We start from the raw sequence: 13,186 nt of genomic DNA, 5'->3' as shown, positions 1-13,186 counted from the left end.
ACACTGGACTTTGCCCAAGTAAAAGAACAAGCTGGTTTCAAGAGTGGATTTAGCACTGCCCCTTTATACGAGTGGTTCACCAAATTATTGAATGCTGAAATGAATACCAGATATCACTTTGCTGAGCCTTCATTGACTTTGAAAAAACCTTTGCCTCTATTATGTTGAGTGCTATATTCACAGCCAAATAGAGATAAGGTGTGGAAGAACCTTACACTGACCTCCTGAAATTAATATACTGTATAGAAAAACCACAGCTACCTTCCACATAAATGAGAACACTGCCACCCTCAATATACAAAAAGGAGTTTGACAAGGAGATCCAATTTCACCAAAACTATTCTCAGCAATCCTAGAAGAGTTATTAAAATGACCGAATTTATCCAAAGTAAGGATATAAAGATCAAGAGTGAATATCTTAACCACCTACATTTTGCCAGGAATAGTGTTTTCCCTCTTTTTAAAATCTAATTTTATTGAAAATTTTAAACACAAGAATAAGACTTAATACAAACTAAAATAGAGCAAAAACAAAAAAGGAAAAAGGAATAAAGAAAAGAAAAAACTAAAGGTACAAAAAGAAAAAGAGTAGCAAAAAATAACAATAAAGAAAAAACACATAAAGAAATGGCTTCCAATATTCTTCACAGCAGTTATAAGTAGAATTATATTTTAACCTCTCTTAAGTTACATCGTGACTATCTTCTTTCTATAATCTGTCCTATCTAATCATCAAAACCATAAATCATTCCATTTTTTTTCTTTTTTACGCAAAAGTCCATGAGGGGTTTCCAGTCACCAATAAATGTAGATATACTCTTTTCTCTAATCAGACAAGTCAGTTTGGCCATTTCAGCAAGTTCTGTCATCGTCACCAACCATTCCTCTGCCATAGGTATTGCCAAATCTTTCCATCTTTGTGCAATCCCGTGGTTGTTAGGTGAGGCAACTTCCTTCTGGTTTCCTACAACCAAAGTCAGTGGGAAAACCAGCAGGAAGTTGCAAGTCTCAGGCTGGCGGGCAGGTAAGTGGCTGCTGCTGGGTGTGGGAGGGAGTGAGGGGTGTGTGGAGTGTGTGTGGGAAGGTCAGGGATAATGTGCAAGGGTGCAAGGGATTGCATGAGGGTGCAAGGTTGGGGAGGGTGTGTGGGGGTGTGCGGGTGGTCGACATGGTGTAAGTGCACACAGAGGGGCTGAGGAGGGTGCACGGGTGGAGGACAGTTACCCCAGAGACTTGCGATCTTCCCTACCAGTTTCCCCTTTGATTTTCTGGAGAAGTTTTCGTGGAAGGTTGCAAATGGCAATCATGTGATCACAGGGTGCTTGGCAACCGGCTGTAAGTGCAAATGGGTTGCCAAGCACCCAGATCACAATCACATGACTGCAAGGGTGCTGGGCAGCCGCAACTTCGAGAAACACACTCATAAGTCTCTTTTTTCTGCACCGTCGTAACATAGAACAATTGCTGAATGAATGATCATAAATCAAGGACTACATTGCATCTATCTTGTATCTTTAATTGTGAACCGCCCAGAGTCACCCTCTGGGGGAGATGGGCAGCATATAAATTTAATAAAGAAAGAAAGATAATAAATAAAAAAATCCTTAAAACCCCATCAGTCAGTCCTAGTCAGCAAAAGTCCATTAAGGGTTACCAGAGATAACATATCTATTGTAACCTTGATCAAATAAACCAATTTTATATTCTTTCCTTTTACTTTTAACAATCTTGCTCTTTAATCCCTTCAAATAATGTCCAAGAACTTGATTTCTTTTCATCTTTTGTTTGTCCTGTCTCATAAAATTCTTCAAAACCTTAACAAGTTCTCTTTTATAGTTCCAATATAGGAAAGTTATCCAGGTTGCTTTTTTGGTTTATTTGTATATCTCTTTTAATTATTAAGACATTGGCTGGTTTCATTTATATATCCAGTGTAGCATCTTTTTCCATATCATTCTTACTATCTGTCATTTTTAAATCCTTTTTCAGATCAGTCTCAGTCTTGTCCAGTAATTTTTTTTCCTGTTCTATGACATCTTTTAAACACAGTCTGTTTATAATGGCAGACACTCTTAAAATTAACTTCTGGGTCCATTGTTCACAAATATCCCTCAATACATCCACTGTTAAAGTATTTTGCCCCAGTCTGTATTAGTAAGTGTTTTAAGTATTCTTCTCCTTTAATTGTAAACTTTAGCTCCTTCTGATTCCCTCTAGTGTCCAACCTTCAAAGTCCCATCCTATCATGTTTTTTTTTTTTTTTTAAGAATTCAAAACAAAGTATTTTTCCATGGGAAGGATTTTTGTAATTAATTTCAAAATCTTATTTCAAATCCATCTAGACCCTTAGTTCATTTGCAACTTTCCAAAATCAACATTCTAATCACCCTTTTGCTGTTTATTCCAAAAAAATTATTTTTTTAAAAGTCCTCAAACTTGTATTTAAAATTTCTTTTGCAAAGGATTGGAGATTCACCCAGTGCTGTAAAACCTGTCATTCCAAAGGTTCCTAATAGCTGAAAAGCAGTTAGTAAGCAATTTCCAAAAATGATTAGAAAAGGAAGTATGTGAACCCTATGTCCATAAAGGCACCAAACCTTTATGGTTTGGATGAAGATGGTGTTCCCTTGTCTCCCAGAGCTCTAAACCCGCTGAAGACCACTGTCTTGGAGTCTCCTTGCAAGGAACAACTGTCTGGAGCACTTGTGGGCTATCCCAAGTCCACAACTTGTCTGGAGAGGAATCCTGAAGAGCTGGTCCACTTGCCAGCTCTTCATTCTGCTGCATTCATTGACTCTGGTCTCAGCAGAGCCATCTTCAGTTCACCATTTCTTCCCCAGAAGTCCCATATCTTCCAAAACTTTAAACAGGAAAGCTCAGTTCAAATTATCAAAGGCCTTCTCTGCATCTAAGAAAATCAGTGAGGCTTGTTTTTCATTATGTTGCTCCAAGTATTCCAAAATGTCCAACACATTTTTATATTAACCTTTAACTGTCTTTTAAGTAAAAACACACATTGATCCTCATGAATAAATTCTTGCAAAATTATTTTCAGCCTCTCATCCAAAATCATTGTAAACAACTTATAGTCATTATTCAATAATGATATTGGCCAGTAGTTTCTTGTTAAAGTCAAATCGTGTCCCTCCTTAGGTATTAATGCCTCTTTCCAGCTCTCTGGTATTTTTCCCCTCTGTAAAATAGAATTCATCGTATTTTGTAAAAGTTGTAAAAGTTCATCTGTAAAGCATTTGTAATAAGAAACCAGTAACCCATCTGGTCCAGGAACTTCCCTTATTGTTATGGGTCCATTCCTAATCTGTTTCTGTTTCTCTGTAATCTTTGGTAAATTTTGCTTCTTTAAATATTCATCTATTTTCTCTGGGGGAAATTTCTTGTCCTTTATATAAATTGGAATAATATTGATGAAATACATTTTTCATACTCTTAATTTTTGCTAGCTAAGACTGGGGAATTCCTTGGGCCAACTGAGTTGTCATTACGATGCATGTCTCATAGATGGCTGCCTTTCTAGAAAAAAGGACATGATAATAGAGCAACCAGACCCTGTAATTTTTTTTTTCCTTGTAGAAGCTGAAGTGGGGGGGGGCAGTTTTGAGAGGAAAAATGGTAAGAGAAGGGCGAGGTTAAGCATCCTTTCCATTCTCTTGCTGTTTCATTCCTGAGAGATGGCCCCCAAAGCCATTTTTCATTGAAGCAGTGAGAGAAAGTGTGCATAAATATTTGGCTCAGCTCCTAGTTAACACAACTCAAGCTGTTAGTCATCAAATCAATAACAATTCTCTTACCCTATGCTGTGGTTCTCAAATAAAATCAGTTTAGATGCACTACCTAAATAGAAAATTTATAATTTTAGCATTGTGATTCAATATGTTTTGGAGTATACATGTTTTTTTTTTAAATTATCGTTATCATTCTAACATCTTTGAACATGAATAAACAAGTACATGTTTAAGTTAAGATTACATTAATTGAGGTTGATTATGATAAACAAAGCCAGTGCTAATTTGAGAAGGATAAAGAGGGAAAAATACAATGGATGCCAAACAAATCAACTCCCACTTGTGAAAGCATAGCTGCAAGGAATAATTAACATTTTCAAGAACAACAGAAAATAGCCTTCATTTGCAAGGCTCAGCTAATTGTTTGGGTTCACTTTTCTTTCAGACTATTCACTTTTCCACATGTACAATTAGGCATACCTTTTATTTTCTGGCATAAATACACAAAGCAATAAATTGACTTCAGTATGGCAGGAAAAGCAAAAGGGAAAGCATGGAATATTTACCACCATTTAAGAATGATAATTAGAAGTAATAGATTGCAATGCCCTAGGAAATAAACAGAAGACTTTGCTTGTGTCAAGGAAAAGAAACTAACAACAAAAAGCAAAGAAGGACCAGCTACTCATTTCATCTGTGCTGTTTTTGTAAATAGTGTTCAATACAATGTGTTATCCATCATAAGCAAGAGTCACCAACCCCTCCCCTCAAATTAACACCCATTCAAAAAGACACCTTCCCTCTTCAAGTGCATCTTGTTCAATCCATATGAAAACAACCGCTGCCTTTGTAGATAGCAGTTCTACTCTTAGAAACTAGGAAATTCTTTTTAGAAACTAAGAAATTGGAATGGATTTGAATCAGATAGTGACTATTCTGTCCACTGGTGCCAACCTCTTTCAGAAAAGAAGCAAAATGAGAATACATCAACGAAACCTTGCACATCTGACTCATGCGGCAGCCATTTTGAAAGTTAAACTATGAAATGTAGGAGTTATTAAGAGAAACCCCAATGGCAAATCACAGGAAAATCAGCAAGCAAGGAAGGAGTGCCAAGAAGAAAGAGAATAAAGCATGCTGATTATAGCACAGGGCACTATACAGCTGTTCAAATCTTAGGGTAAAAGAGCTTGAACAAAGCTGGATTTACAGACCAGGTCTGGTCTCAGTATTTACTGGCTCTCCCTCCTATATCCCCTGTGCAAAGGACCCCCACCCTCAATTCCAGAGACAGATAGAAATTGTGTGTGTGTGTGTGTGTGTGTGTATGAGAACCTGTGTGTATATATTTCATAAGGAACTTATTTAAAGTTTTTTTGAAATCCAACCCTGCAGCACTGACTGGATCACATTCTAAAAGCTTGGAGAGGCAGGATTTACTCTGACAGAATTCATGCTGATTTCCTTGTAGCAAGGCTTGTTCTTCTATCTGCCCAGCTGTTGTGATGGTTGCTGCTGCAACCTTGGAATACAATAGCAGTCACATCTTTAACATGAAACCATTTACCCATAAATCTACTGTATATACTCACAGATAAGCCCATTCACAGATAAACCAAACCCAATTTCTGGGGTGTATTTTGGAAACATTGTATTGCAACATACATAAGTACTGTATATACTCACAGATAAGCCAGGAATATTACAGTACTTATGTATGTTACAATACTATTCCAAAAAGAAATGAGTAACAGACATGAACAAATCTAATAAATAAATATCTTCTGAAATTTCTTATAGTTCCAGTGTAGAAAATCTACAGTCCATTCTTTTTGATGCATTCTTTGAGGCATCCAATAAACTCAGAATAAAATCTTTTGATGAATTTTGATGAATTATGATGAATTAACAAACAACATTTTTAAGACTTGCGTCCATTAATGTTCCATTACTGGATATTCCAGCTCTTTATTCTATAAGTCATAAATGTCAGCAACTTCAACTTTAAAGATACTTTTAAATTTCTGATATAAATACAAAGTTTATTTGATTTCAAAAGCAGACTCCATAAAAAATGAGAGCATCTCAGACTTCTTTCAAAGGCTACTGGTGGTGACTGATTGATTACATGCCAACAAGTCATTGTCAGCTCTTAGCGACCACATAGATTTTCTCCATATAATTGGTAGTACCAAGCAATCAAAATATGATTGAATTGATTATATTGCTACTGTGGTATATTAGGGAAAGAAAATTTTATGATATTTTTGAAAGTCTGGTAAATTAAAACCTCCTTCATCAAAATATAATCTCAGTTTACGCAATGAAAACCTTGATGGCATAATTTATATTCTGAATCTGCCACTGTAATATCAGTAGTAGTAGCAGTAGTTTATGAATTGATTAGTCTTATGACCATATCAAAGAAAATAAATAAAGGTAAAATACAGGGACTAATTCTAGGGTAAAATAGGTAAAAGAAAAGACAATAATAAAATACATAAGTGGTAAATGCAAAGAATCAGCATTCAGATAAATACATCAGCTTTACCTTGATCTGTTCAATATAATGGGTTCTTAGCTGAACTGCCTTATCTATAAACTTAGCAGTTCTGCTCACAATGTATATATTAGAGCCCAGGAGGAAATAGGACAATTTGTGATTCAGGTCCCAGTGGGCTGTTCTTTCAAGTAGGTATGTTAAATATCTAACCCTAAAAGGGGCATAGAGTTGACAGTCAAACAAAACACGACCAATATCTTTGATGGCTGGGGCACCGCAAATACACGTCTTCTCATGATATGGCAGGTGATGGAAGTGCCCATATTTGGCCATGGAATCCAACAGCTCAAATCTTGTTCTAGAATAGGCCCTTCTTAGGAATTGCACCAAACTCTAAGTATTTTTCAGATTGGAAAATGGTTTTGTTCTTAGCCAGTCAATTTAAAGATCTATTTTTTGCCAATAACTCCATGTCTATTGGGGCACTAATATCTAAGATTCTCTGTTCAAAAGTGTCCTTTGCCTGGGAAGCAGTTGAGAATATATATTGGGTGGAAAACCCATGCTGTGAAATACCTTTGGTAAATTGGCTTATCCAGGAATCTTACCCAGTAACATCATGAGATTGCTTAAAGTAATGGCTCCAAAATTAAGCCAAAAAGCAACGGAGAAAGTGGACACACTGAGAATTGCCACACTATAACTCAGTTGGTCCAGAAATTAATTGATTTGTTATCACTCTTACTACTGGTTGTAAATTCCAATCCATTTAATAAAAGAAGGGGGAAATCCATAGCTAGACATGACTTGCTTTAGAAAATTAATCTGAACATATCAAAAGCTTTTTCATCATCCAATTCAGCAGAATCCAATCCATCTTCAGCGATATCCAAAAAATCTATTAATAAATTATCTGATGCTTGCCTATTTTTAATAAAATCCAGACTGTTGGATGAATTATGTATGGTAATTTTATCTGCAATCACCTAGCCAACAAAGCAGTTAATATTTTAGTATCTGCATTAATTAGTGAAAGAGATCTATAATATGAACAAAATTTCAAATCTTTACCTGGTTTTAAAATCAGTGTTATGTAAGCCTCAAAAAAGATAAAGGTAACTGACCAGATTTAAAGGGATCCATTGTAGACCTCTAACAATATTGGAGCCAAAAAAATTTATAAAAGATTTATATCATTCAACAGGAAAGTTGTCTGGGCCAATGGCTTTCTCATTTTTCATCTATTGAATTGTCTCTAATATCTCTTATAGTTTCAGAGATGCTTCCAAAGTACCTACACAATCCTGTAGTAATGGTTGAATATCAATCTTAGTAAAATAAAATACCCATTTGCTGTTGATTACCATATCAAGTTTGTACAATTCTTTATAGAACTGAAAAAAAAGTAAAAGATTCAGTAACTATAATTCTCAGTTGTTAAAATTTCAGCTTTTATATTTTGTTGTTTCATTTCTTTTAAACTATGTGCTAGTTATTTATCAGATTCCTGATATTTAATTTTAATCTCCTCAAAGCGAATTCAACATGATCAGCATAAAAGTTACCCATCTGTAACTTAGACATAATGCATTAAAAGCCTCTTGATGAGATTCCTTGCATATGCCAGTAAACCTACTTTAAAAAAAATGTATTTATCATTAAAGCATTGAAATACAAAGAGTAGTAAAAAGACAAATATTGGAATGCGAAGAAAGAAGAAAAAACAAGGTGTAAAAAAAAGTCTACTACATTTAAATTAAAAAAAGAAAACCATCGTGGAAAAAGAAAAAGTAGATTATGTATCCCCCCCTTCTCTTCCATTTGTATCCCCAAATATGAGCCATCATTTAGATATTTAAATTTTATATCAAACTTTAGTAACTGTTGTTACTTTCTGTTTAAGTCTTAAAAACTACATTCCAGATACCTTAATGTGCCTTGCTCTGTGATGTAAGGGAGCCATTCTTGCTTGAACTTAGTTAAACTTCAGTTATGGATATATACCATCAATTTTGCCATTGCTGCATATTCTCCAGTTTTAATCTCTTGGTCTGATATCACAGGCAAGATATCTCTTTTCCAAGATTGCACCAGGTTTATTCTTGCTGCAGTCATCATGTGTCTTAGTAAATTGTAATATTCTTCATGTATGTTTTCTGGGATTATGCTTAGTAGAAACATCTATGGTTTCGGTTCAAGGCTTTATTGTCACATTTCCAATAGTTGTTGTTATACTTTATCAATCTTGCTGATTATAGAGGGACTGTGGAACATTTTATACTAGTTTTCCCTTAAATTGTAGCTTGGAGTAAATTTTATTGATTTTTTTCCATAGCTCTTCCCATTGGCCCGCCATAATTACTTTTCTCAAATGTTGCATCCATTTTATCATGCAGTCTTCAGTTTGTTCTGTTTCTGTGTCATATTTCAGCAACAATTTATAAATATGTCCTAGTAAATGAAGTTGGTCTTATGTAAGCGTGTCAAATTCTGTCATCTTTCTCAACGTCTCTCCTTCTTTTTTGAGATTGCTTTTTATTTTTTTCCAGTTATTTGTACATACATTAACCATGATACATCCCTTCCAACATTGTACAGTTCCTGTCATCTCTTTAATCTATTTTCTGAATCCAGATATATTATGTTGGCGTATGTCATTAAATCTTCTTTATTGTATAACAGTCCTTAGAATAATAAGTGTTTGATGGCGAAGCTAATGTGAAATTACCAGACTTATTCTGAATTTTAAGATATTCCAGATTTGTTGAATAGGCTTTGTCTTGTTATACTGCGTGTCTGTGGAAGAGCAGGCTGTGGAGAAATGATTGCAGGCACCTGTGCTGCCTCCCTCCCCTCCTCTCCTCTCTGAGCCTTCTCCCCAGCGTCAGCGTGGCAGAGAATAAAGCTGCGGCCTTGAAACAGGTGTGAGAGGAGACAGGCGGAGGGTAGAGGAGATGGGCCTGTTTTTGGAAGCTCTGCAGCAGCAGCAGCAGCAGCAGCAACAACACCGAACAGAGAAAGCAGGCAAATAAAAGAAGCCGTTTTTTTCTTCACAAAGGCTGAAGCGTCCAGAGGAAAAAGAAGAGGCCCAGCAAAGCCAAGCCACTCACAACGCTGGGAAGGTCCAAACACTTTACACACTGCCCGCTAATAAAGAAGAAAAGATAATAGAAGAAATCCCAGAGAAAGAGAGGATTTAAAGACAGACCAGGGTCTGTAAGAGTAAAACACTGTTGTATACTATTAATTGTAAATAAGTAAGGAGATAAGAAATAATGCATCCTAAAACAAATTCTGTGAGCATAGAAAATAGATGTATATTCCTTTCTTGTAGGATGATGTAACCACTGAATGTCCTTCAAGTTAAATACTTACAGATAAGTTTGCATCACCTTCCAATTTTTATTACAAATACACTTTGAGAAGGAATATTTCTAACCACCTGAAAATCCATAACAAAATTTAGATCTCCAGCAACAACTAAATCATCAAAAAACATAGTAAACAATTCCAAGAAATGTCAATGAAAAGCTTCTGGATTATTTTTAGGGCCATAATAGTTTACCATAACAATATGAAAAGTATCTTCAAACAAAGAATCATAACATATACTTTATTATCCAAATGTTGCTTAGCTATATTTATGGATTTATTAAATGAAATTATAACACTAGCAGCCTTAATACTATTACCACTAATATATGATAAACCCGACCAACCAATTTTAGACAAGAGATTTTCATCATGGAAATTATGAGTCTTCAGAAAAACATGACATCAGTACTGTTCCTATATAGTTTTTGTGAAGCAAATTTCTATGCCTAGCAATATTATGTATGCTTTTAACATTCCAGCTTAACAACCTAACCATTAAAGTGTAATAAAGATAAATCTAAGAAATATAAACTGTACTGACAGCTTCCCTTAATGGCACAATATATAACATCCATAGATATAAAAATTCTAACCATTCTAACTGGTATACAGTACTTAGGTGAATAAGAAAATGACTCAATATAAAAAACACAAAAGTAAAAACATGCATAAAGAACATAAGACAAGAACAAAATATGACTTCCATACAAGACTAATTCACCACCTAACCCCCTCCCTCCTTCCCTAATTTCATTAGACAAACAAGTGCCAAAATTATTGCTAAGATTCAAACAAGAATAAACAAGGAAGAATAAAAATAAAAGCAATTATATATAAATTTCATCTTATCAGCACTGCAAAACTATTTACTGTAGCTATAACCACCAATCAAAGACCTGTACCCTTCTGAAAAAAGAGAAAAACCAAAAACCTATACCACTTCCAAATCTACACCAAATGATCAAAACAAAATAACAGGAGGCTGAACATTACCAAGCCAATACATAAATTAGAGTTAAGAGCTGAAATTGTTTAAAGGGGGAAAAAAAAAAAAAGAATTGTGTCAGAGAAAAGTGTTAAATGTAGCAGACAACCCATCACAAAAGGGAAACATCTGTCTACCAATCAGAAAAAAAGGAAAAACTACACACCAATTGCTAAGCAAAAGCTAAAGGAACCAAGAAAAAAATCAAGTAATTGCATCAGAGGAAGATATTATTTATAGGAATATGATCGCCAAAGATGTTCAGCAATGAGAGACCCAGTTGTTCCCTCACAGGTTTAGAAATGAGTGAAAACCAAGGTAGGGAGATTGGGAAAACGTTTTTTAAAATAGAATAAGTTGCATCAATGTCTATTAACAAAGGAACATTCTGGCCAAAGACACACAAGCAGAAGGACCAGACCAGTCCACAGGGAAAGGCACGCCCTCATTGCTAGCAGAATTGGGGGTCCAGCTGTCCTAACTGAAAAGTTCAGGACTAGTGTTCTTTGAGATTAATGTATGCATCTCACTAGCAGCTTTGAGTCTAACTCAGACTAGAGTCTGTGTTGCTTTGCGTCAAACTAGACTCTCTGTTGCTTCTGTGGATTTGTCAACCTTCAGAATGTTCATAGAATTCCCAATTGGAGGACAATCACTTTTCCAGTGTCCTGGTTAATGCCAATGGGACAAGGTGCCCTTCAGGATGACAAGAGATTAAGTATCAAAGGATGATAGTGTTTGAGTTACCTGATACACACACACCTTGTGAAAAATTCGAGGCTACGATGTTAAGCTCACTGTCCTATAATTTCCTAGACCTTCCCTGAGTGTCTTAGTAAAAATTGGTATCATTTGGCTGCCTTCCAGCCATCTGGCAGTCAGCCAGATTTAAGTCTGCTTCCATATGTAAAATTACATATTTTGCTAGGATGTCAGCAATTTCACATTTGAGTTCTTTAAAAATTCTTGGGTGGATGCCACCAGGCTCCAGTGATTTGTTATTTGTAATCTCTCAAAATGTCATAAAGTATTTTCTCTTGTTACATCAATTTGCTTTAGTTGTTCCTATCCCTTCCTACAGAAAGTCAGTGCAGGCTCACATACATATTCTATATCTTCTGTAGCAAAGAGAGGTGTATTCAGTTTTTCTGCAATTCCCCTGTTCTCCTGGATCACCCCTTGCATTCCTTCATCACTAATGGCCCAACTGCTTCTTGCTGTATATATATTTAAAGAAGTTCTTATTGTTTCTCTCAATCTTTCTTGCTATATGCTGCTCAAATTCTGGGTTCAATTGAAGGTGCTGGTTATCACCTATAGACCCCTACAGGGCCTGGTTAATTGAGGGACCACCATTCTCCTGTGGTTTCTGTCCAGCTGATAAGAAATTATGCATTTCTGTAATTCCCATGATCAACTCAGAAGGTTGCAAATGTGTCCTGAATGGATCCATGCAGGGTCCAGCGAATGGTGGAGCACAGACATTGGACTGCTTTAGAAGAATCTCTCATAGTTATTCATTTGTAAATTCTGTGAGCTGCAAACCCAGGGTCGCAAGAAGGGATACAGTATTGAGAATATCAATGATAATGTTTGCAGAGAAATTGGGAAATAATAATAATCTAATGGGATGCATAGTATTTTTCTTTCTTTAAACCAATTGCGATCACATTAGGGACATTGTAGAACTGGACCTCTAGCAATTCATTTTTGGTGTGCAAAATTTTTTGTGAATGTTACTTTTCATGCTAAGATATTCTGTCAGATGGAGAATTGAATCAATGTAATGCAATTCTCAACTGCATCTAGTCAGCAATTTTTCACTGAATGCTTAAGATTTCAAATATATGAAAAAGAAGTATTCATTAATTAAAGGGAAACAATGGGATTTCACAACAGTTCTCCACACAAGTTCTAAAGTTAGATAAAGAGAACCCAATTGAACAAATAGGTCAAAAACATTATACCTGTTTGTTTATTTATTTATTGAGGAAAATGACCCAAGCTACATATTTGTGTGTTGCAAAAGCATGTGAACCTTTGCTTTTAATAACTGATGTGCCGCCCCCCGCCCGCAACACTGGACAGCAATAACTGCAACTAAATTGTTGCAGTAAATTAACAATAACTGTTAATCAGTCCTGCACATCAGCTTGAAGGAATTTTAGCCCACTCCTCCTTACAGAACAGCTACAGCTCAGGGATGTTGGTGGGCTTCCTTGCATGAACTGCCTGCTTCAGGGCCTCCCACAACATTCTATAGGATTACAGTCAGGACTTTAACTTGGCCATTCCAGAACATTAACTTTCTTCTGCTCTAACCATTCTTTGGTCATACAACTTGTGTGTTTCAGGTTGTTGTCTTGCTGCATGACCCACTTTCTCTTGAGCTTCTGTTCATGGACACCTACCCTGACTACTTACAATTGGGAATTAGATTACATTGATTTAATTCTCCATCTGACTGAGTTACTGGTACAATTCAGGATTCATAGTTCCATCAATGATGGCAAGCCATCCTGGTCCAGAGGCAGCAAAGCAGGCCCAGACCATGATACTGTTTCACAGATGGGACAAGGT

The sequence above is a fragment of the Python bivittatus genome, unplaced genomic scaffold (genome assembly GCF_059951505.1).
Source record: "Python bivittatus isolate LINGU-HERP-01145 unplaced genomic scaffold, Pbiv_v1 ctg000020_np1212, whole genome shotgun sequence".
Lineage (NCBI taxonomy): Eukaryota > Metazoa > Chordata > Lepidosauria > Squamata > Pythonidae > Python > Python bivittatus.
The sequence above is the reverse complement of the archived record's forward strand: the minus strand, read 5'-3'. Positions refer to the sequence as shown.